This window comes from Vidua chalybeata, chromosome 3 (assembly GCF_026979565.1).
Source record: "Vidua chalybeata isolate OUT-0048 chromosome 3, bVidCha1 merged haplotype, whole genome shotgun sequence".
Classification (NCBI taxonomy): Eukaryota; Metazoa; Chordata; class Aves; order Passeriformes; family Viduidae; genus Vidua; species Vidua chalybeata.
The window spans coordinates 97,445,142-97,471,861 of NC_071532.1; the positions used below are offsets into that span (position 1 = coordinate 97,445,142).

The 26,720-nt window shown below is 38.6% G+C and overlaps 1 long non-coding RNA gene across 1 annotated transcript; it reads right to left on the bottom strand.

Annotated features, from left to right (window-relative positions):
- Positions 1–3,719: 3,719 nt before the first annotated feature.
- On the bottom strand, positions 3,720–25,709 carry LOC128785874 (uncharacterized). Its single transcript, XR_008430070.1, has 3 exons — positions 25,521–25,709; positions 15,593–15,682; positions 3,720–3,774 (listed from the first exon to the last, which is right to left on the bottom strand). It is a non-coding gene; the product is annotated as an uncharacterized LOC128785874 (long non-coding RNA).
- Positions 25,710–26,720: the final 1,011 nt, after the last annotated feature.

Sequence of the window (26,720 nt, forward strand, 5' to 3'; positions counted from 1 at the left end):
CATTTCAACAGTATTCACAAGGGCAGCAAATATAAGCGTAGGCACTTGCACTCTTATTGGTCTTGCATTTATTCTAGGTCAACAACAAACACAGCTGTTCCCAAATGGTCCATGGCTTTCTCAGCCAGAGAACACAGTCCTCCTGGTTTGATTGATCAAGAAACAAAAAATTCAATGTTGCAAGTAGCAAAGTGTGTTCTTCTGCTCCAAATACTACATGTACCATGATAAGAAAGATTTAATTGAGCTTATTAAAATATTAGTTTTTATACCCTTTTCTGTTCACCAGCTACAAGACTGCAAGTTGATCCTCAAAATTTCACCAAAGAATATCCCTGATTTTTCTGCACCAGCCATAAAACAGATTTCCCCAGCTGAACAAGCCACACTGTTCATATCCTCTGTGGAGATCACAATTGAATCAGTATGTTGATGTACTTAATTCACTGTAGTATAAAAGCATAATAACTTGCTTCATCTTTGACCTCTCTTCATGCCCAGCTGATCCTGAGGATCCTATTTCTGCATTATATAAATTGCACACTCTCTTCCTTCAGATAAGCTTCTTTGACTTCAGGATCTTCCCTTGAGAAAAAACTGCACAACAATGACAAGTCAGAAAATCCAAGTCAGCCACAGCTTTCTTGGCATACCAGGACGATTCCAAGTAAAGCTCATCGGGAATACAAAAAAGTTTGTGCAGTGTGTGTGGTAGCCTTGCAAAACACTTGGTTTGACATAGGAACATGAGAGGGAAAATAATTTGTCTCAAAGGTCTCATTTGCTATGATATTTTAAAATATTGTCTTTTTTCTGATATCTTGATCGCAATTTCATATCTTATCCTACCTGGTGAAGAACAATTACAAATTATTTTGGAAATTCAGCATTTCAAAGGATTTAAAATCAAGGGATTCTAATGGGATTCACAAGACAGAGAAAATGCTTGGTTTGGCAAAGAACTGGCATGTGATGTGAGGAAAATTGGACATGGGAAAGACCACACAGCCACATTGCTACCTTCTCTTCATCTGACTACAAAAGATGCCAGCCACATCATGTGGATAGCTGGAGTGGGATGGTGTCCACCTTCTCCCCTTGTACATCTGCCCCTGCACAAACAAGGTCCTTTGTCCAAGAGGCAGTTCATTAAACTCAGACAACTGCCTGAAATCTATGTGACTTCATTTGTCTTGAATTTTGAGCCACTAAAATTTGTTATTTGATCTTTTTATCCATACTATATACACGTGTGTATATCTCCAGTTTAACTGGATTATGTAAATGAAAGTCTAAGTATTTAGATGTCTCAGTGTCTTTCTGTTAATATTATTCAGCCTTTTTTCAGGCTGCATTGTGTACTTGGATAGACACAACATGCATTATATTCAATTCATAAAGGCATGATTCTCTTGGCCAGAACAGCACCCAAATTTAACTGAGAAAGAACCTGTCCAATGACTGGACAATTACTTGCACACCTGAACCATTACAGCTGACTTCATTAACAATGTCAGACATTCTCACTTGCAAGACAACATCTCTCAGATATGCATTCATATTCTCAGATTGTCCCTGAGTAGGTTTAGATAGACAAATAATAGATTACATATGTAACTGTTTATTTGTATTTTCTAAACACATGTGAAAGTTAAACCTGAAAATATGAAGTGTCCTAGTTTGAATAAGAAATGAAAAGCCAAAGGGAGTCCAGGGTAATTAGGGAGCCAAAATGTCCATTAAAGTAAGGAGATGAAGAAATCTAAAAAAATATTTTCCTTTCTTTATCAAAAACATGAAGAAAAAGCATAATGTAACCTGCATGAGACCAGCCCTTTTCTTGGCTGAATCACAGCAGTTACAGGTAACTGCCCAGCCAAGGGCGTTCAGAACACAGGAGGGTCTAGGGTCATGTCAGACCCATGTCCCGCTCAGCAGGACACCATCACTGCTGCCCTTTCAGCAGGGTGATGGGGTGAATCCTGACTTGCAGCTCATCAACCTGTTCTGGTACAGTGTTTTCTGTGATTCCTTGGCTTGTGCCTGACATCTTTCTCAGATAGGTTTTGGATAGGTCCAAGACAACTTAGTTTCCAAGACTAGAGGCAGTAACCCAGCATTGCAGATATCTCAGAAGATACCAAAAATGTTCAAAATATCCAGCAATCACTTAGCTAGTACTAAAATAAATTAACCTCAGTCTCACTTGCTTCTTCTGGACACTAACCAGAAAAGCAATAGGTAAATTTTAATCTGTAAATTTTAATTTTTTCTCCTGCAAACCAGGAGTCTATAGAGACAGCAGCACACAGTGTGTCCATCCCTGGCCTTGGTTCAGAGAATGGATTTACTTAAGTTCACATTCACCATATTATCAACTTCACCCCATGGCAAGGTCTGTTACACTTTTTGTATGAGCTGTTTGACCAGAGATAAGAAAAAAACATGCATGGTTTTACCTGCCCTTACAAACACAAGACCAACAAACCCCACTAGAGCTGAGTCCTGACATATCAGCATGAACACACAAAGTTTCTTAAGAATTTCTTGCTATAATTTCTTGGATTTGCAATATCAGTCTAGAAGTCGTGTAAGAATAATGTGCAACAGCCTATTGCAGTGAAAAGATGAGACCATTTCAGAGGCTTCCAAAAGATTTAGTTGCAGTAATTTACAAAGGGTTAAAGGAAAAAGAGGTTGTATTTTATGGTCATTGCCTCACCCATTCTTTGTTAAGATACTGACTATGCTTCAATATGATAGAAAAGAAATTGAAGAGGCCTTTGCTTGGCAGTGGGTCGAGAACAGCTGTGAAAATAAATTATGACTAGAGAGAGAGAGAAAATATATGAGGTACCAGTATGCCTTACTGTACTTTTAAATTTATGCTGCAGATGGTGGAGTGTTTTTAAATCTCAGCACTCTAAAATAACTAACCTGGCAGGTGCACACCTGGTGGACTTCTAAGGGGAGAGATCCAACCATTATTATCATAGATGATCCAGTAGTTAAAGCTGAAGAACTGCATGGCCATGCAATTTTGGTGGGATGTTTTTTTTTTTTCTTACTTGGATGCCAAAACGATATATCAAGACACAGGCAGAGAATAGTCTGTGTACACACATATACACATATTTGTCCATTTCCATGCACATTTCATGTGAGTATTTGGAGTTAATGGGAAAGTAGAACAGTCTAAGCATTTTTAAATTTCTTAAAAAGTTTTAATTTACTAGCTTTGGCATCTCATTATCAGAAGTAGTGATAACAGGAAGGAGGCTCTACCTCCAGTTACAAAAAAAAAAAATTAAAATATCCCTCAACTGATGATTCTTTTCAACATCTGCCTCTTTTCTTTCCTTTCATAGAAAGCATGCATGAATAATCAGACCATAGTGCTGCTGTTAATTGAAAAAATCATTAGTAAACTTCCAGGTGCTGTTTACTATATAACCATTGTAATTTTCTATCCTAAAATCAGCATCTCACCAACATCATTGTCTGCCCTGGGGCACAGGGATTGTGCAGCTTTTACATTGTCAAAGGCAGTTGGAACCCCATTTGCTAGCAATGAAAGAAATGGATCCACACCTGCAGAGTTTGAGGCAATAATTCCTAATATTAGCCAGACCGCATGAGGAGAGGGCTTTTTTGCCAATCCTTTATGATTCAACGCATTACAATCCATTTGAAATCATTTAAATATTCTTTTATTTTGTTGCTCCTACCCCATGTTTATTCTTCCTTTCATTTCTCCCTTCTCCTGAAGCAGACCTACAAATAAAAGACAGACAAAGATCATACCATACCTATGCAGCTAAAGTAACAGAAGAATTGAAAACCACTTCTTATTTCAGAGTATTAATTATTAGACTTATCCAAGAAAAGAGCAGAGAGATATTCTCAAATACAGCATAACTAAGTACAGATGAAATCCAAAGCTCTTTTGGAAATAGCACCTGGTTTCTACTCCCCACAAAAAAAGTTGTTTCAAAGTCAGAATTGAATCTCTGGGCCACAACAAATTGTGTCATCTTAGCCAAACTACAGACAGCAAGATCTCAGCTGGTTCAAATCAGAATATTTTTCCTGACTTCAAGAAGGTTGCACCTGTTTACTCCTACCCGGGCTGTGCCCTTCCATACTTTCAGCTATAACATACCAGCCTTCCACAAATCCCTGGCCCTCTCAAAAATTACCTTGGAATTGACAGATTTATCTATGTCTAAAATGTCTCAAAAATTGTCATCTTCACTTTCCCCAAGAGATTCTGCTCAGAGCAATTAATTTAAAGAGAATTCAAACCATCTCAACCATAGCATGTTAAGAAACTTCAAATAATACTGCCAATCCAGAATTTGCTACAGATTTGATAGAGTGAACTTAATCTTCAGTATCATATGCATAGCATTACTAGGCTAAAATTAATACTAAAACAACCATCACAATTATTTTTTATATAATATATTCCTGGTGGGTTGAGCTCTGAGTAGATTTTCCTAAACTTGAATTTACAACTTGTTGCATATATAAAAGTACCTGTATACACTTAGATACAGCACAAAAACAACCTATGTTCAACTTATGTGAACAGGTTTGTAAGCCAGTGAAAATGCTGGGAAGGAATAAAGGTCACAGGGCTGTAACCCAAGCAAAAGAGGAGAGACTGAGAAAAGAAAGCCAGAGGAGTTTTTCAGCAAGAGCAAGAGGGGAGAAGACCAGTATGAAAAGGATACATTCTTGGGGCTTCTTTCAGTCTAATGTGCTTTAAAAAGAGCACTGTTCAGCTAAGCATTTAAGCATTTATTTAATGGCTCATGGTTAAGATCAAGTAACTGGCACCTAAACCCTGCCAAATTTAAAGGTTGATACACTCTGAAATGCTTTATTGAACTGGAGCCCAAGCAATACTGACTCAAGTAGAAAGTCATTTTAAAACTCTGAAATATATCACTGTCTGTTACAGATTGTATTGTCTTTCGTAATGAAGAAGTTTCTGCATTTTCATGAAAAGAACAATCAATAGTCTGGTAACATTTTCATCAGGAATAGACATTTTCTATGCTTGGTCATGCCTTTCAAGAATTCATCCACATAAACTTTCTTCTGATAACAAGAAAGTTGATCATATAAATATGTTCTTTGAAAGTACATTTTAATTTCTAACAGTTTTCCTAATATACTCTCTAAAAGATATGACCAAAATGCACAAGACCTAGTGGTAGGGAGCAGTATTTCACTTCAGTGAAGACACTATTTCCACATTTCTCAGAGCTGACTTATTTCTACTTTGGGAATTTTATTTGTGATCCCAAAGCCTTCAAAAGACACTTCCAAAATTAAAAAAAAGTCAGAGTTGATTAGGTGTTTATAAACATATTTACATCCTGAATCATCTTAAGGCAAACACCAAGTATTTTTAAGTATTTGTTTTTACTTTTACCTTTTATTCAATGGTAAAATGCCTTTAAATACAGGCTGAACTCATCTGGGAAGCCAGAGACCCCTGTACATCTGTGAAGGCTTTAATCTGACTTCTTAAGCTGTTAGTCTGATTCCAAGCACTTTGAAGTAAATGGAAAAAACTTTTACATACATCAATATCTTTGATTCAGACCCTTTGGGTCTTCAGAGGACCTTTTTTTGCAACAGACTGTCTATTGTGCTCTTTACCTGTAACATTGACTGTCTTTTGTATCAATACAAATTTATTTAGAATCTTCTCCATAAGTAATCTACTATTTGCAATTAGTAATACACAGTATCATTTTCCTCCTTGGCCTCCACATTGCATTGTTCCAGATACTCAACTGGAAGTTTTTAGTGGGTTTAATTTTCATAACTCTGTGAAGTTTGTTCCAAGATTTCCAGGTGTGTCTGATCACTGAGTTATTTGTCTTTAAATCTTTCAGGGTGAATTTTTGGTAGATGCCAACCTTGCATGTGTCTGTTAATTGATGCTCTGCTTTCACCCATGGCAATTGCACTTCATCAGCTTGCCAGACTGTGAAAGCTTGAGCCAAATTAAAAGCCCACTGCTAGAGCTTTACATTTGGTAATTTTAAACTTCCATATTTAAGGCTGGCAAAATGTTTTGTGCTTCCCATCTTCAGCATATCCAGAGAAAGAAAATAGATATAGTCTTAGTCACTGGCATATAAACTGTGCAAAAACAAATCTTGGAAATGCACAATTAATTTGTGGCGCTGAGATAATTCAAAATGTGAACTTGAAGAGATCCTGATGTCAGATATCTTCTTTTATATTTTGAGTTATGTTTACAAGTCTTAGGACTTAAAAAGTTTCATTCTGAAAGTATTTTCCTATCTTCCATGCATTAAAAGGAGCTGAAGGGGTCGTATACTACACTTGAAAGACTTTTTATTTCAGACACTTTTCGTGGTAGCTTGATACCTGGGTGAAATCAAATATCACTTTCAGAAAGCCCAAACGTATGCAGGTATTTGGCCATATCTGCACCATGCAGCAAAGCTAGCTGCCTTCATGAGAATCTCTTTTGTTTTAGATATCTCTTGCTATATCACAGTGTGTGGATGTCTGTATAATTGTGAAGTCACCATATCTAAAGACAAAAATCAATATCTTGAAAAACACCTTGACCCAAGCCATCATAAACTTGATTTTATTCTTGTGTGGATAAAATCCCAGGGAAAATGCTTATATTTGGATGTCTTCTACCCTTCATCATTCAGATATCACTTCTCCTACTACTCTTGGGAAAGGTTATTGTCTGTTACTCTGTGTAGGTGGTAGAGGGATATAAATATTACTACTAATAATACATTTATGGCACTTCTTTATCCCCACATAATTTAAGCAATCATCCAATATAGAACTGCCAGGGCTCTGAGGGCACAAACAGCAGTGTCCCATCCCAGCCTCTTTGGGACCTCATTCCACCCTGCACAGGACCTCACTGCAGCCCCCCAGCACCTTCAGTCCCCATCCCAGTGATGGGAGCAGCAGCAACGCTGATCTCCAGCCCCATCTCTTCCTGGTTGGAGGCCCTTCCTGTGCTCTGGCCCTGATTCATGGCTTGCTCTGTTGGAGTGTGTCAATGGATCCTGTTACCAGCACCTTGGGACTGTGCCCTGTGGGTGAGGGCACAGCCAGTGCTGGGTCATCCCCAGGTCCGCCTCCACAGCTCCAGCCCATGCTACTCCCCCACATAACTATAAAATATACAGTGGAGATCTGATTTATGCATTTCCTGAACTGATCCTAAGTAAAAGAAAACATACCAAAATTACCAAGCCCCTTCACTAGGAATTACACCACTCTATAGAGATGAGTTTTATGAGAAACTAGGTACTTATTTCTGCAATGATTTTTTTTTAAGTTATATTTTTAATTTGCTGAGAAACTGGTAATGACACCCCCTGCAGGATGAACATGTTTGCAAAAGGTTTCTTGTCAGTTTTATGACTAAATGGTGTAAGGGGACAGAAGAATGTGGTTTTTTGCACCTTAGGAAAACAACATTGACCTGATTCAGTCCATCTCATGAGACCTGAAGAATATAGTTAAGAATGTGGCAGCACTGGACTCCCCTACAGTCATTTTAAAAAGCTTCAAAAAGAGTTCTTAAGGCGACTCAACTCATTTTCCAAGGGGAGGTGTTTTGCAGGAGGAAGCTGTGTCCATCTGGACCATAGCCACCACTGTAATTGCAGTTTGCTGCAGAAAAGCAGGTGGTGACTCTCAGAGGGCTCTGCTTTGTGGTGATCCCTCCACACTTTGATAACTTTCTCAAAGCACTGCTTGCATGTACTTTCATGAGAGGCACATAGAGAGGAGATAGGTGCCAACTTTCACTGTCTCTTCTGAGACATGAACCTGGGGCTGTCAAATAAGGTAGGAGGAGAGCAGTTCAGGAAAAACAGCTGCCAGCAGTGTGTGCCTGACCTGTGCAACTCCCCTGGGCATGAAATTGTTCTGTTGCAGGCTGTGGATTGCAGCTGTGAAATGTTATTGGTAACCAAATGCAGTGGCTTTGGCCCCCATGGGGATCCCCTCTTGCCCCAGGGTCACTCCTGTCCCCATGGATGCAAGGCTGCCACAGAAGTCTCCAGGTCCAGCCAGTGGTAAGGCAGCTGGGTACGTATTCCCAGAAGGCACACAAGCACACAGACATATGGCTGGCCCCACAGATCAGCACAGAGAACAGTGCCTTTGACAGCACCCACGCAAGCACAGACTCCACACAACACACCTGAACAGCACAGAGGCTCAGTCCTGTTCATCTTCTCCAGCTATCTGGGTGGAAATCCACTGGTGGAAGATGTAACCCCCAGTCTGGCTTTCCCCAGCAGTTGTTCTTAGTCTCTGGAATGGGGATCACTGAGCCCCTTAGGTTGACAGCCTCTCATTCCAGTGGTTGGCACTGAGACCTCTCCTACCCACTAGCCAGTCCAACTTCAAGTAAGCTCTAAACAATCCAAAAATTCCCTTCCTTCTGCAACCCATAATAATGCCATGTTCCTTTAGGCGATGTCAGTCTAGTTTGCATGGCATTGCAGGGAGCGGCTTGCACTGACTCCACTCAGCATTTGCAGGTGAGTTTGCTGTTGGCCGCACCATTCTCCTTGGATGGTCTCAGGAATAGCTAATGCTTACATACATTCAAAGGAGGAATGGCCAGACCGATGAATAATCAATTCATTAGAGATTAGCATATATATCCAGGTCAGGAAGCCCACGAGCTGTAAGTGTCTGAAGGCTAGGAGAGTAATATATAGGCTAGGAGAGTGTTATATATACTTGTTTCATTCTTAAACTCTTCCCTTGATAGCTGCTTTTTGTTCCTGTCCTAAACAAGGCACAGGGGAGATGAATCTTCATTTTTGCCCAAGATAGCTGTTTTTGGAAGACGATGCAGATATGTCACCTTCTAATACAAAGGAAAGACTTGGCTGAGATTGTAATGAGCATTCGTCTCTGTCATGTCTTTGTCTACTTCAGTCCTGCTTCATGGGAAGATATTTCAAATGTCTACTGCAAATGAAATTATAGAATGGCAGGAAAGAGGATGGTCTCATTTATCACATAAAGATACTGGCAGAAGTAAAGAGGATCAGTGAGTCAAAGGGCAGGTTAGAAGCATAAACCGATTTGGGGAACATCTCCCATGTTGCAGATTTAAGACCAGCCATTAAGAGCTGTAATTTTTGTGAGCTAAAATTGGTTGTCCAGCACATTATTTGCCATATTTTTTACAAATCTTATTTTAGCCTTCTTTTACCTGAGGAAAGACAAAGACAATATAGAAACCAAGGTAAAGCAGAACAGGGAAAGTGAGTTACTCTGCAGCCTCTAGATCTTTTATCACAAGCTGCTTCTTCATTCAACATGTCCTCTGCGCCTTTCTCCATAAAGCATTATGTTTTTGCTCTGAATTAAAACTAAAGTATTTGCTGTTTAATGTGTGAGGGTTTTTTTATAGATTATTTAAGGCACAATTTCTGTTTATAGTCCCAGGGTATAGTCTAATCACCTTTGTTTACCTCACATTCCTTTCCTAATTAACTGACAACCTATTAGCATACATTTTTTTTATCCCAGGAGTATTAATTATACATAATTTATATCATAAGCATTTATTCCTTATCAGTCAGCTGAATAAAACATTTACCTGTTTATAGCTACTTGAGGTTAACACTTTTATACAAAAAACTCACCTGAGACTTCCAATCAAATTATCAGATTTTTAATTTTCTGTTACATAATGATAGTGTATTAGTCATTGTAGTATTTTATTCCACTCTAGGCTAAACAATCATTTAGAGGAGCAGAGTGTTGGCAGCACTAATTAACCAATGATACATGCTCAGTTGAACAATAAGCTGAAAATAATAAAAATGCAAGATGAGATAATGTATAGACCTTCTGTGTTAATTGTATGCTGGAAAGCAGGACTAAACCCTACCCTCAGCTGTACACGTGCAGCTCAGTGAGAGCTGAGCATCCAAGGGCAGGCTCTGGCTGACATGGCAGGACAGAACATTGTCACTCTCAGGCTGCAAAATTCATCGTGTGGATTTTATCTTTGCCCACTAACACCCAGTCATTTCTGAATATAAACTGCAGAGCAACCAGGTGGAAAAAGGGGATATTCTATCACCTTAGGAAAATAAACTGATAAAGATACTGTTGCAAGAAACTTTGAATAAATAAAAATAAAAATTAAAATAATAAAAAAAAATAAAAGAAAAGAAAAAAAAAAAAAAAAAGAAGAAAAAAAGTAAGCCTAGAACATTGTGCTCTTAAGGGACTGTATTCAATTAGTTTACCCCAAGGCCTATCATGCCTTTTTTATCCTGTTTGTCTCTGGTTTTTTGACTCCTGACCCTCCTACTTCCATTTTCTCCTGAATATTTAAGGATTTTTTTAATCCTTCTGGGGATTTCTGTACTACTCTCATGTTATTCACCTTTCATTATTATTTTGTTATAGTATCCTTTTTCACATTTGATTTTTATTTTCCATGTCAATTCCAATCCTGTGACACTGGACTTTTAACCCTCAGTCTCCAATGCTTTTCACCGTATTTCATATTTTCTGTTTCTTTCTCCCCTTCTCTTTTGTTTCTGGCCTTCTCTCATATCACTGCCCCTGTACCCCTCTCTACCTCAACATAGTTCTCTATTTACTTAGCTCTTACTTCATTTGCTATTCATTATTCCCATGTTCTTTGTACGACCATTGTGCCTTAGAGCTCTGGCCATGGAGCAGGCTCCATTGTACCAGGCACTATAGAAACACAAAGCAAACCATGTGCCTCTGACCCATGCAGCCAGATACAAGAGAAGAAACTAGAGGAGTTGATTGCTGGATCAAAAGAAAACCCTCTCCTTTGGCCCCTACATATAGATCATTCAATTTAATTTAGAAGGGGGAGAATAAGGACAGTGTTGTTAAAAAAAGAAAAAAATAGTCAAGAGTGGAAGCACCCGAGTATTTTGGGGGGGAAAAGTAAGAGAACAACACAGAAGAAAAGCTGAAAAATGTGGGCCAGAAATGTTCATGGTGGATGATTTTTAAGGGCAAGAAGCACATAAAAGGACATTGAAAAGACCATAAAATATGCATGATTCACATTTCAAATGACAAATACATCTCATAATCTTCTGTCTTGGGGGCAGGATTCATCTGACCAATTTAAACATCTAAAATCTGAGTTAGCTTCTTGTCAACCAACAAAGGGAGATTCTGGGCTGCAATTCATCATTAAAGTAAATGTCTAAAATAGCTAAGGCCAGCTGCATTCTAAAAATGTGTCCACCTTTCCTTTTTGAATGAAAATGATCCTGTCTACTTCAAATATGGACTCTCTGAAGTCTTAAAGCTAGGAAAGAGGAATTCTGCAGGCATGTCCATCCTTGATAACAAACTGGCCTGAGCCCTGACTTTGTCCTTTCTGCTTCTGTGAGCCCAGCAGCTGAAAGCCAAGGCCACCCAGGTGCTGGAGGCCTGTGGGCCTCCAACAATGCACACTCTCAACTGTAAGAGCAACACTCTTATGAACTCTGCCATGGTTTCCTCCTCCTCCATTAGGAAGGATTGTACTCTCAGAAACCAGGACAGATCAAGGCTCATTAATGTTCTTTACCCTTACTCAAATCTTATTACTTTCTTTCACAACATTCATTTGCAAATTTGGGGTTCTCTACCCTGCTGACTCTGGCCTCTTGATTGGGAATACTATTTTTAATTTGATTGAGACTTCACAGAGTGCTCCAAACATAACCTCTATAATCCTCTAAGTTTTCAGGAGCAGAGCTGTCCTGGTATTACAAGACACTCTGGTTTTTGTTAATACCATTAGTATATCATATTTCTATGTGATTCCCATATCTGTTAGGAGAAGATGAAGACCTTGTAATGTCCTTCTCCTGACCACTTCTTTGCTTCTTTTTTGCTAATATACTTTTTGTTTCTTAACAACAGTTTGCTTCTTCTATCAGTTTTCTAAACTTAAAATCAAACAGATAGGTTAGTCATGGTCACTAGTGACTTCAATGTTTGAAAAGAGTTCCTTTGCTTACACAGATTGGTTGAAGAATGGTCTTGACAATGATAGAGATCTCTGCAACTGACTGAAGTGCTCTTTGTGGAAGGTGTTTGGCTTGTAATAGCAGAAGTAAACAACCAATAAAAATCTAATTTAACTTCCACTTCCTTGTAGACTAGAAAGTAATTACTTTGGGTGTAGATGCTGCCCATGACCCCTCCTTTGGGAAGGTCTTTCTGTTTCCCTTGATGTTTTTCCTCTTTTTTGACACTTGTAAAGGAGCCTTACTTTTTACAGAGATTGAAATATTTGTCTGAACCAAATTTTCCTATATTCAGCACCAAGATATCAAGATAACATGTGAATGAGATAAGAGGAGGGGGATATGTGATTACCAAGGGATGCAAACAGTATTGTAATTACCTGCTTTGTGACTTGCTGTATGCTGCTGTGTGCTGCTGAAGTAGACTGCTGAGGCCACACCAGAAGGTGAGAAGAACATCTCTCACTTCTCACAGCCTGTTAGAACAACAACCTGGATACAAATGCCTGCTCCACACACTCCTATCCCTCTTCCTGTCAGACAATGGGTTCTGTTCTGTTCCTACAGCTGCCAAGCTGTGCTCTGTGTACCATCAGCAGGCCAAGAGGTTGTGTTAATGACCAGCAGAAATCTAGTGAAGTGTAATAATCTGTCATTATGTCGCCTTTGTGTTCAGTAAAAGCGTGGGCCAATAGGATATGTGGTGGCCAACAGGAATGTCCGATGGCTGGCCAAAACACTTCCTGATTCACCAGAAATGATGAAGGTTGAGCAGTAGCTTTATGGTTCAAAAAGTGAAAAATTCTGTTTCAATCTGTACAACTGTTTTAAATTGTACCAGACATGGTGTCAAATCCCAAATAATGTCTTAGAAAGTTTTCTGCCTGCATCTTTTTAGAAATCTCTCAGCTTAGTTTCTTGATGTAATTAAGGTTTCCGGGGTTTTCACTCCTCTTAGTCCTTCTGATCTAGTGGCAGTTTTATTTCTTCTGCTGTAGCAACAATGTCTTTTCCCTAACCCAGAAAACCTACTGAAAACACTGAGGCTGGAGCATTGCCACTGACAACACAATGTGGCTTCTGAATACCTTTGAAGCTGAAGAAGACACCAGAGTCCTTAGATGCTTCTTAGTACTATAAACATATATTCTACTTGTGAACCTAGTATATGTAATGAAGATAAATATTTCCAAGACCATCAGAATGCAATACTGGAAATCTATGCCTATATGTCTACTGATTATTGCAGTCACTCTTAAGAAAGCTTTTGAATCACACCCTTACAAGTCTGACACAACTGTCTTTCAGGAGCAGTGAATGAAAACAGTGCTGAAACACACAGAGCTGAACAACAACCCCCTTTCATAGAATCACAGAATCACAGAAGCACAGAACAGGATGAGTTGGAAGGGACCTACAGGGATCATCGAATCCAAGTCCTGGCCCTGCATAGCACAGGACAGCTCCAAGAGTCCCACCATGTATCCAAGAGCATTGTCCAAATCTTTCTTCAGCCCTGTCAGTCTTGGTGCTGTGACCACTTCCCTGAGGAGCCTGTTCCAGTGCCCAACCACACTCTGGGTGAAGAATCTTTTTCTAAAATCCAACATAACCCCCCCACTTGACTCAGCTGCAGGCTATTCCCTCATGTCCTGTCACTGGTCACCAGAGAGAAGATATGGTGTCTGCCCCTTCCTTTCCCCTCACAAGGAAGTTGTAACTGTGATGAGGACTCCCCTCAGTCTCCTCTTCTTCAGGCTGAACAGATCAAGTGACCTCAGCTCTTCCTTATACGGCTTCCCCTCAAGACCCTTCAACAACTCCATGGCCCACCATAGGATGTTCTCTAATAGTTTAATGTCTTTCTTACATTGTGGCACCCAGAACTGCCCCCAGCACTTGAGGTGAGGCCGCCCCAGTGCAGAGCAGAGCAGGACAATCCCCTCCCATGCCCAGCTGGTGATGCTGTGCCTGATGCCCCACAGGACCCAGTTGTCCCTCCAGAGGAAGGCACAAGGTCAACTTTTCCAATTTCAGCTGCTTAAATTTAAGCATCTTGCTGTATAGCAAGGCCTTTAGGTGACTTAATTTTTACTGAGGTGAATCATATAAAACAGCTAAAATTAAAACCCAAAACAATTCCATCTCAGGTCCTGAGGAGTGAAAATGCCTTGAGCAAATTTCCACAGGATGTTTAGTGTTCAGATCCATCAGCTGCCAATGCTGACTCAGTTCTCTGTCTTACAGGGAGCACTAAGCCTAGCTGAAAACAGAGATGAGTGTGGAATCTCTGCTTTACCATCAGGAGTCCAAATTCACCCTCAGATATCCAAGTATGACTTGATACCGATAGTGACTGTTCTTCCTCATACATACCTCCTAAAAAAACCCCAACAAAATAACACAAAATCTACACTTTCAAACTTTGGAGCTCTGAAATGGAGGACCCCCAAACTGTTGGACATTTTTATCATTACAACCAGGGCTTCAGTGTTATCAGGGCTTCTTCATCAGTTACAGTATTTCTATTGGTCTCTGAGTTTAGACATCATGTTGTGTCTTTTGCTATAAGAGCCAAAAGTTCAAATTATTTCAGAAAAATCAAAGACCGTATAAGAATATGGATATGGAAGTGTTAACAGCTAGATACAATGATTTTAGAGGTCTTTTCCAACCTAAATAACTCTATGCTTGTATAAGGATCTCCTGAAAGAAGAACATTCACACCTTAAATGATAGGGCTTGGCTTGCTCCTTGAGCAGGCAATGCTTCTGACCCAATACACAGTATATCAGAAATCTCAGTTGGAGCAAACTGACTTGATCCCAGTCAGCGAACACAGTCATAAAATATAGGAATGATTTCTTCCCATTTGAATGTTTCCTAGTGTTCTGTGAAATAAACCAAATATATATGTTCCAGAATCAAAGCCTGATTTAAAAAAAAATCCTGCAAATTAAACAGACTTTCATAATTATGGCACAGTATTAATTATGTCAGGCTATATCTAATGTTGGGATGTGCCTTTATATGGACTATGAGATATCTTATGACATTCTGTATGCTTTGATTGTATTTTATGATGCAAGTAATTTCATTGGTTTTAATCAGCTTCACTTAAGTTACTTGGAAAAAGCATTTAATTCTTTTTGCTTTAAGAAAATAAACTGCCAGATCAGTATTTAGGTTACAAAGTCTAGAGGGAAATCTGTCCAAGAAATAAAAACTGCAGTTGTCACAGCAAATGATCAGCTAATAAGAGGCTGTCCACAAAATATATGCAGCAATTTGAGCTGTCTTCGAAAGTCAAGAGAATGCTGTGCAATTCATTAATTTAGTATAAATACTGAAATATTTGTCATTTCTCTTAAAAAAGTAACTCCTGAAGTGACACTACTTAAGTGGAAATCTAAATGTCTCATAAAAAAACAGCAGCATTCTAGCCCTCACATCTGTGGCAAAAGTTGAATCACATCACAGAAATACAAATCAGAAAATAATTTTTTAAAAAAACTCACAGTTTTTGAGTGTCATGGTTACCAAGTGCTTGAGGTTGATAATATTTCATGATCCCTGGCTCTGATAAACATTTTTTACCTGAAAAATACCTGAGAAGTCCATTACAAAAATGTAGCAAAATGTGCAGTTTTATTATAAATAGCCTGTTGGGCAGTTTAGTAAAGAAGGATTGCAATACTCAATAGACACAACATAAAAGAAGGTGATGCTGCTCCATAGCCCGCTGACTTTTCAGAAGAAAGCTTCCACTATGCTATATAAGTGACAGAGAAGATGAAGCCACTTAAACACTCTGTCTCCATCCCTCAGTTTATTATTTGGCTGTTAATGGATTATTAAGTCTGAATGTTTCAGGGGTAACTGGAGAAGGCAATGCATGCTTAAAACATCCAGTTCTGGCAAACTATTTTCAATTAAAAATAGTAGCAGGAAATGTGGAAGCTTCCTTTACACCTGCCTTAGGACCTAGAGGTCCTGATCACACACTTTTTATTACTCATCTCTTTATTATTTTGTTTATTCTTCCTTCCTTGTTCAGGTTTTGTCCTCTTCTTCCTCACTTATCTTTGCTTTCCATTTTTATCTTGTCATAGAGATATGAATTTGGTGAATTGTTTTAAAATCCCTCACCACAACACTAGCAGTTCTATTCCTACTAGCTGCCTCCAGGAGCTGGTAGCAGAGCAATCTAGATGAAACAATTGCTTTCACTTATGCCCTTTTGAATTATTTGATGTGGGAAGGAAATTCCAATAGCCACTGTGGAAGCTCCATGGACCTTTCCAATTCCCAATGAAGAGACTTCTAAGCCTAATCCATTAGAAATCCTTGGCAGCTGCTGGACCACAAATGTCTGGCTGCTCTACAGACCACATATGGTAGTGGATGCTTTGACAATGAGTGAGAGATCTCTTGTCCACATCAACTGTACAAAACTTAATTATTATTTCACCTTGCCGTTTTCCCAGAAATAGTCAGCTACACGGAAGATAAAATAATAACCCTGGAAAAAGGATGATGGAAAAGTATTTGGTCATTGCATACACTACTTGAAGCAAGGATAAAAAATCAGTTTTTAATCAACATTTTTGTCTAATATGTCCTACTCCATTTCATAATGATAGACAAAGGTATATCTTTCCACCACTGTTTTGTTTTTGTTTTTGTTTTTGTTTTTTTTTTTTTTGTGCAGCATTCTCTGCTATACATATTTTTGTGTTGTTCAAACAGAAAACATATTTTGCTGTTTCTTGAAAAGTCACACAATTTACACTGGGAATTTCTGCCTATCCTGATTTCTGTTCCAGAATCACTCAAATTGAGAGAGCTGAGTACTTTCCTTTGTATGCATGTATATGAAGCTAAACTGGGGTATTGTGAAAAACAGTTCACAAAGCCACTGGAAAGCTATATATAAAATGATATTCTCATTTCAGATGAAGCCTGAGACAAAAAGGATATAGGTAAACACAGCTGCAACATTTTTAGGCATATAATCAAAGGCACAAAGAATATTGGAAAAATATGTAATTATTGTAATTAAAATGTGAACAGTATTGATGGAAAATATCTTTAAAGCATATAAAATCAAAACAAATCTTCTAACATATGGGAATTTATTCTACAGCAGAGATATGCCAGAACAAAAGTACCAGTTACCTACTTGCTTCTTACTGCTAGTAGAAGTTGAAACTTGAGAGAGGCAAGAAATAGAAGAAATGTTCCTCAGTTCTGCTTCACTGAAACCTCTACTTTGTGAAGAAATCAGAAACTAGCATCAAAACAATAACAGAAGGGTATTTTTAAAATGTTCTGTGTTAAGACACTTGCCTCTCCATCTGCATCTCCAACGTCATGCCCTTCTTATGCCATGTTTCTGTACCATTTTCTTTTCTTCCTTCTATTTAAGTCTTTTGATTCTGATCTTTTCCTTTTCCCTGTAGATATTTTCCCTTCATCTCTCTGTGAATGTCACAGCAAGTGAGTACATGCTCAGCTTTCATCTGGAGTTGCTTCCACTGGGTATAAGCACAAGTGTAAAATGAAATTGATCTGTGGAAGACCCTTAAGCTTCCTGTGCAGTCTGTGGAGACTGGCAAGCTCTCACCAGATGGAGTCACATTCCAAGCAGAAGCCAGACTAGACAGTTTGATGTTCCAAAAGATGCCATGACTGTGCAGGCAGCCTGAGACAGCCAGGCACCTGAAAGAGGGCTCTATCAAGGCTTTATCATTCCATGGAAGACAACTGATGCCCCACAGAAGAACTTTCCACTGCTTTGTCTTTCTTAGGTTCATGCTTATTTTTTTCTCAACAGATGTCACCACAGTTTGTTCTCCAGGGCTCTTCTATTCAACAGGACCCCAATAACAATCTTCTATTCAACAGTCATAACAACAGATGAGGAATAGTTTTGGAACCCAATATCGACCCAAAGATTAGGGTAGTCTAAGGACAAAAAGGACTATATACTATTCTACTGTCTACCCCTTGCCATGGCTCCAGTCATACCGGAATAAATCCAGCCATAGACCTGCTAAATCCCCATTCAAAGTGGGAAATGCAGTGGCCGTGACACCACCATTATCAGTGGCCTGCAAGTACAGCTGGATGCAGACCATGTTCTGCAATTCAGCACAGTCCTGGTCCTGCTCTTCACGCTCAAAGGGAATCTCTGTGCCTCTTACAGACTACCCTCAAGTCTATACAGGCTGTGAGGCATCAGTGGTCCTGAGTGTTGTGTGAGGAGTGGAGTTACCTGCTCTAGAAAGTCAATGAAGTCCTAAAGCAGGATGTGAAGAGGTACTGATAGCTCCACAAATCAAAATAGCCACCTGGAAATTGTTTGGAGAGATGGGCTTTTTCTGGGTTTCCATTCAGAAACTATTTTTCTCAATTTATCATTTGGAGGGAGAACTGACATCTTCCTTCCACAGTGAAATCTTTAATTTTAAGATAACTTGCACATAATACTTTGCTTTTGCATTGCTTCAAACAGAATGATTTCCCATTAAGATAAAGCAAGGATAAGCCGACTGTGGCCACTGAACAGAGTGTTCTGGCAGAGCAGAGCAGCAGTATAATGACATTAAGAGTTCGATTTTTAAAACATTCAAAAAATAAATTAAATTACAAAATGAAATTTAAAAAAAATGTTCAAAATTGTCTGAGCAATACAGAGTCACTTGGAGGTCCTTCACAAATGCAGAACAATTGGCTTCGCCCACAGGCCTTAACTGCTCCAGCTGGACATTACCTGACCACTAAAGCCCTTTGGATGAGCCAGTAATGTTTAAATAATCCACATCCAGACACTGTCTTACACCTTCCTTGGTGGACTGCACTGCAAAGACCTGGTACAATTAATTAACATTGGGACCAAAACCAGAGTCTCCAGCTTCCAAAACAAATGCTCAGTCATGTAGCCAAAAGCACAGCTCCAATGGCATAAGCCAATTTACTCCCTGTTTTATTAAACTTCCACAGTGTTTAGAATCACTAAGTCACAGTAGGTCTGGCACTTCATGTTATGAACCTTGGTGAGCATTTCCTTACCCACCCAAGCAGAAATGTAGCGTCTATTGCTAATTCTGCTGTCTGAGGCATTTCTGTTTTACTGCAAATCATATGTAATGATGTGAAATTTGGCAATATATGTAACATGCATGCCCGAGCCCAATTAAGACATGAATCTGCCTGCATATGTAGATGTGTCTGCTTCCCTTCTAAAAGTTTGAGCATTATTTTGTGGTCTGTATGTTTCTCATGTCACTGCCTGTGATCACACTTAATACACAGGTGGCTATAGCAAACTTTCCCTTGTAGCCAAAATTCTCCCTCATTTAATTGGAGTAATCTGAAAGTTAAGTTTCAAACATGTGCAGATTTTCTGGTTTTCCTGCATATTTAGCAGACTGATGTAGACACCTCTAGGAGGCAATTTGTCCTGCCAAAACTTAATTGTCAAGGAGGGTCATATGTCCTAAGGTGGCTCATCTCTCTCTGCTGAACATTGATATAGTCTAAGCACTACCTTACAAATAAACAGACTCTTCAGATGGCGTGAATCACCTGGGACACATCCCACCTCTGCATGCTATTGGTTTGAAAATAATAGCTCAGCTTTGTAATTTCAGATTAGTTTTCCTTCTCTAAATAGGGAGAGATTGAAGAAACTATGAAAAGTACATTTCATGATGTAATTTCAAAAATGTCCTGGTTTAGGGCAAATTTGGGAGGAAACTTCAAAGGGAACCCTCTAGAAAGCAGATTCAAGTGGCCCCTCCCCAGTTGGTTTGGGAAAAGATTTCTTTGGAGAAAAGTGGAAAAAACCTGTTTATTTAACAAGCAAAGTATTCACAAGCATAAAAAAGTCAATAATTTTAAACAATCAAATGTCTTGCTGTTCTGAAGAGATGGCAAATTCAGAGAGGGTCCTATTCGTGGGGTGTAGCTTGGCTTGCTTAGTCTCTTATCAGTCCATCCTGCACTGTAAATGCCACGTCCTGGGCCCCAGTGGGCCACAGGTGTGAGCTCCTGGTGTTTTTCTGGGTATTCAGTCCAAATGAAGGCTGAACAGTTCCAAAAAAAAGAAAAGCCCAACTATGGGTAAATTCTGGAGATCTGCAAAAATTTACTGGTTTTTACTTTTCTGTGGATATTCTTTACAGAAATAAGTTTTATTGAAATACTTGTTGGACTCCATACAGCCAGAGGTAAGACCTGCTTGTTGGCCTCTCTTAGCTCTACTCATTTCCTCGATGGGAAGAAATAATTGTTCCTTAGTCTCCATTCAGACTTTTGTAAAGAGCATTTTTAAATGAACATAGTACAAATTCCTTATAACTTTAAGGATCTTACAAGTGTAAATTGATCAAACTTGGAGCCTTAGAACCAGCTCCCCAGGGAAGTGGTGGAGTCACTATCCTTGGAAGCGTTCAAAGAATTAGTAGACGTGGCACTTCATGATATGGTTAAGTGGCCAGAGTGGTCCAAAGGCTGGAATTGATGATCTGGGAAGCCTTTTCCAACCTTAATGATTCCATGATTCCATGAGAAGAGTGTAGCAAGGGAAGAACTCAATATTATGACTGGCATTAATTAGATTTCAACAACAACCCCTAGTCACCCTAAGTTCCCTTTGCATTCCCTTAGTAGAGAAAAATGGGATTTTCATAATGTGATTAATCTGATATCCTTTAGACTGAGATGAAACCTTGGCCTCTGTAGTGGCCAACTTTTCTCTTTTGATGACAAGGAAGTTTATGGTGGCTAAATCAGCTGTAGAGATCCTAGAAACATTTCATCCAATCATCTGGTGGCAATGGGAAAAGATCAACATGTTTCATATTTAATCACTTCCTAAATAGCTTAAGGCAAATGAAAATCATAGTAGCCACAAAAAGAATTTTCTCAAATAGTGTGATTTTAGTTGCTACTATTCCTAACCAGATATTCATCTCACCAGACCAGACTATCTACTTTAGCGTGAGCTGAATAGTATTTTGCACTTCATTGACTAAATTGCTATTTAGGCTGCATTGCCCACCTACCAAATCCAGCCTGCTATCAAGGATTGCCTAACATAATTTTATATCACTTTATTTATATCAAGAACATTACAAGATGCAGTTTTCTGTTTCTAATACACTGATTAACACAGGAGCATTTTTTTTCACCAAGAATGAGCTGGTTCTCTGAATGTTTTAAATGATTAAAACATCATTCCACCCTCATAATGCACTAGCCCTTTAAAGAACTCTTTCTAGACTTGCAGAGTGAAAATATGACTCTTAGTTCCCATATATTTAGAATTTTACAGGTTATTGAAACAGCTAAGCTGGAAATAATTGTGGTCAGCTGGCTTACTGCAATAATTTTATTTTAGTCCATTTCTAGCCTGTACTTGTTTTTAAAGCATCTTGTTGTTTTAACATCTGTCGCTTTTGAGATATAATTATCACTTCAGATTTCTTTTTTGTTTCAAAATAATCTTGAGCAATGGAGGCTATTTGTTTGTCCTCCTCCTCCATTCATAGATATAGGTGATTTATAGTAAACCAAATTCTTCTTCATTATCTATCCTCACCTAAGCCAGATACTCTGGTTGCCCCATTCTGACAGAACAGCAAGGTCTGAATCTTTGTTTCTGCTGTACAACTTGCCAGGTGCACTGTCCTGGGTTATTTATAAGACTTGGCTTTCTCCTTTTAATATTTCTACCACATCATCTTTGACAGCATTTACATATGTTATTGAATCTTTCTTTATAATAGTAATACTCACAAAAAAAAAATATATATATATGTATATACACTAAAATCTTCCCAGTAGAAGACATCTTTACTAATAGAAGTTGCCTGTTGTTCTACTGGCAAACTTGTTTCATGATAATAAAATCGCTTTGTAATAGGACATGTTTCAAAGATTTCACTGGCATCTCTAATGTATATTTAATGCAAATTCTCCCATCATTAAAACTGCTCTCATGGTATTCCTGAAAGCTGTGTGGAGTACCTGCAGAAAGCAAGGGAGAGAGTAGGAGAAGAGAGGAAGAGAGTTGTGTGGATTTCTAGCTAGCACCTATCATAGAGTCCTAAAAACATCCACCAGTGTCCAGATTTCTTGAGGACATGAAACAGTCTTGCAGCAAGCAGAGGCGGTTTGGCTCATCATGCCTTATTCCCTTTTCCATCTACACCATGATGTCTTCTAATTGATTCCTTAATGACCTCCGTGTTTTTGCCTTAACTATCTTGCCTAGTAAGCCATTCCACACATTTATGATTCGCTGCTTGAAAAAAATGTTTCCTGACATCTGTTCTGAATTTGTTTTTCTTTAATTTTCATTTATGCCCTCTCGTTCTATCATCTGTGTTGGGCTGAAAATAGGAACCCATGTTGACATTTTCTGAACCATTTAAATTTTATGTTCTTTAATTAAAAAACTCCTTCTCAACTAGACAGAAGTCTAACCTGATGGTGGAGAATATAATACTGAAGTTAAAATAAAATAATACTTTTATAAACATAAAAATTCATTGATATGTATATTTAGTACTCCATAGTTCAACTCATCAATATCTCCTAAAGAGAAAATTCCAGCATTTGCGGTTCTCTCACAAATATAGAGAGGGAATGGAATGCTGAAAATACTAAAAGGGGCCAGGAATTAAGGAGATTTTTTCCTGGTTTTGTCTAAGACATCCTTTATTTTAGGGTTTTATTCTTCTTTAGATGTCCGAATTATATGCACACAATGGAACAAACTGAAGACTTCTCTTTGTCAGATTTTCACATTAGGTAACCAATTTTCAAAAATACTAAAAATTTTACCTTTTCAAAATCAGATTTTTTTCAAAGATATCTCAATTTGGACTTCCACAAATTGGAATATCCTCCCAGTTCCTCTTAAAAGATGGAAATAACTGAGAGAGTAACTTTAATCGCCACAGCTTTGTGGTGCTAATGCTCCAATCCAAGCTCAAATTTTGACACTATATGCTTCTCCAATTGGTCGATGCTGTGAATTTTTTTAAAATCATACTTTTCAGCGTGTTTTTACTTCTTTCAGTTAGTCCCTCCGCTAATTTTTCACTCTTTATTTTTCTCCTCTCCTTTTGCAAAACAATGACTGAAGTGTCAAGATTACCCTAATGCTCTAAGGTTTCAGTCATCATTGTAAAAAACTGTAGGAGCACTAAAAAGTGATTTTAGCTTCAACCATTTTATATGACTAATGGGCAAATTTATTTTTAGTCCTTCTACTTGGCATGCTCAGGGAAACCTTTCCTGCCATAGGTTCTGAGGATCATTGCCTATTCTAGCCTGGTATGCAAGCAGCCTCCTTGGGAAGAGCCAAAACAATAACCCAAATTATAGTTGTGAAAATATGTTGATGATCATAATCCTTCCCTGGGACCTAGTGGAATTTTGATGCCTCAGAATGCTCTTAAGAGGCAATACACTACTATATAGATGTTATACCAAAAATCCCACTTGTTAAAAAAATGGCTATTCTTATTAACACATTGAATACAGAAAGAAGAGAGGAAAAATAGGTGAAGATTGCAAAGTTTAAAAAAAATTGAATGAGAAACATTACTATTCTGAGTTATTCTAAATGCAGTTTTATATCTCATACCATTTTTAGATATTATGCATTTAAGTGATATTTCTGGGCGTGTTACTGATTTACAAGAATCAAGTCCTGTCACTTTCCTGAACCTGTATGTAGTATGGAAAACAACCCCTTGTTCTCTCTGTTCACATCAGAAGTATCCCGAAAGGCAAATACAAAGCAAACACCATTTTGCCTTAATCTGAGGAAAAGGGCAAGCACTAACCTCTCCCAACCAACTTAACTTTTCTCTTCTTCACTTTAGCACCTTTCTGCTTAGATCTTAACTTCTTTCTGCCAAATTCTTATTGCCCTTCTTTTTTACCTTCTTAGAAATATTCTCTGATTTTTTCTGCCGATGATCTAAACACGTGTTCAAATGAAGTCATATATCCTACCACTATCCAAGCAGAAAATAGGACCTAGGAGCTTTCAGTATGCCATTTTTGTGTCATATATCCTCCAGAACTTTGCTGTTTGTACTGCTTTTTGCACCGAGAACCTCAGCTGAGCCTGTATCAATAGAATTTCTGAAACATACACAGAAACAAAGGAATGCAGAATAGTTTTAACAGAATGAGAAGAGATAGCCATCTCGACAATTTTCCAGAGCAATTTGGCTTGATGCTTATGCCTAAAATTCATTTTGTTAGAGTGACTGATCTTCAGGAGAACTGTGTAATGAATGGACAGCTAGGTTAATGTCAATGTGCTGTTACAGGCAGAAGCCAAAAATTCTCTTTAATGTTGTCTCATTAGGAAGCCCCTGTGTAAGCATCTTTCCCGGAATACTGTGAGAATCTGCACACCAGAGCTGGTGGGAGGGATCCTCCACCAGCTGCCAAACATGACATTTCTGGACAGGCTGCTGAACCCTCAGCAGGTGACATCTGTGAAGCAGCCTTTCATCTTCCTGTCTCTCAATGGCTGGGTACCTGCATGGGGCAGGGATCCCAGAGAGGCTCTATGAATACAGCCTGTCTCTTTCTCCCAGCTGGGCTTCCATAGCCACAGGCTGAGGATCCCTGAATTTGAGCTTCCAGTGTCAACATCTGCTCTCAGAGCCTCTTTTGTCCATTTCTCTCTTTATGTGCTGACAGCTAAAGCCTGATCCAGCCAATATAAACTGTCTGTAATCATCAGAATACAATCTACTGACTGTTTACAGCTTACAAGAAATAGGTATATCTTTTCACTTCTGTGGTGTATTTAGCTGAGTAGGAGAGTGATTAACCAGCAGAAAGAATTGAGCAGTTTAGAAATTTTTCAATTGCTGTAAAAAAAGAAAAGCTTAAAAGCATGATCTGAGTGGAAACCTACTTAAAGATTGTATTAGAAACATTTACAATTCTAAAACATTGGTACACAGCTTGTGGTTTTCCTGAAATCTTGCAAAAAACCCAGTATTCTGAGATAGAAAAAATAAAACAAAATGGAAAAATAAAAAAGTGGTTTCTTTTTTCCTTTTCACAAAGTCCCCAAAAGGCAAATGTTCTTTTCACAAAATTCCAAGTGTTGCTAAATGTAATTTATTCATAACAATTAATGTTATCGCAATGAATACCAAATGAATTGCTAATCATTGGCCACCCTGATTTAAAGTGTTACCTATCCATCTGTCTGTTTTGCTAAAGGTACTTTTCACAACATATGTTTCTTTTGTCTCTTTGAGTGCCACTAGCAAAGGCATAGTCACCCATCAGAAGGACATTCAAATACATAATAAACAGAAAGTTGTTCAGAACATCTCCATGTCTTGCACAGTTATTTCTGGTTTACTTTTCTTTATGAAGGAAGAAGGGTTTTACCTCAGTGCTGGATAAATGTAAGTGAGAAGATTATTTCCTGCAGCCAAAGGATAAGGATGTAATGATAGGACATGGTGGAATGGTCTTAAGCTGAAGGAGAGTGAGTTTAGGTATTAGCAAAATTCTTTGTTGTGAGGGTGCTGAGGCACTGGAACAGTTTGCCCAGAGAGGCTGTGGAATCTCCCTCCATGGAGGTGTTTATGACCAAACTGAATGCGGCTCTGAGTAACCTGGTCTGGTGGAATGTTCCCTACCCATGGCAGGGGGGGTGGAAGTAGATAATCTTTAAGGTCCCTTCCAACCCAAACCATTCTATGTTTCCATGGATTGGGAACATAAGGTCTAGATAGTTCTCCTACTTCTGCCACAGGCAGCCTGGACCTCATGATCTTGAGCCTTTCAGAATAGAAGAACCTAAGTGGATGTTTATGAGTTGAAATGTCATTCCATTTCAAATTTAATTTGGGTCCTAAATCATCTGTAAACAAATCAACCACTATTTTTGAATATTTCTTGTTTGGTGTTTGTAAAATGACCATCCCATCAAGTCTGTAATTGTTAAAACTGATTTATAGATATTCATAATGAATACTGGGAGCCTTACACTAAAGGAGAGCAGTAAGTGTGTGGTATTATCACCTTCATGAAGTTCATCTTTTGACACTGGTGAAACAGTACAATCACATTTTTTGCTACCATTTATTTTCAGTTGACCAGTGCCAAAATTTGCTAAAACCTGTATAATAGTTGATATGGACATGGCAGTATTTGATAGGGAGCATTGTCCTATGCACCAAATGTGAGATGTGCATGGCTGGATGCCTGGCCTGGCCTGGCCTGGTTCTTCAGTAGGGGCACTGCACTTAAACCCCTGCACCTACAGCCTGTCTCAACAGCCACTGAGAGCAATAAAGACCTGACTTGCAGCCTGAGGGCAGATAGAAGCCTGAAATGTACACCTTAGAAGCCAGCTGTGAGCAGGCAAGGTACCGAGAGATCTTTTCACTACAGGAAAATAGCAAGATCTGACTTAGTTTAGAATATAGTTTAGAAAACAAGACTAAATCACTGGATGATGTATTCAATATGAATATGTGGTGACATGTGACAAAGCTTGTAATCCTAACAAATAATTTAGATTTATGTTTTGTTGGAACATTCAGAAAGATTTTTACAGTAACAAAAAAAAATTTTAAAAAA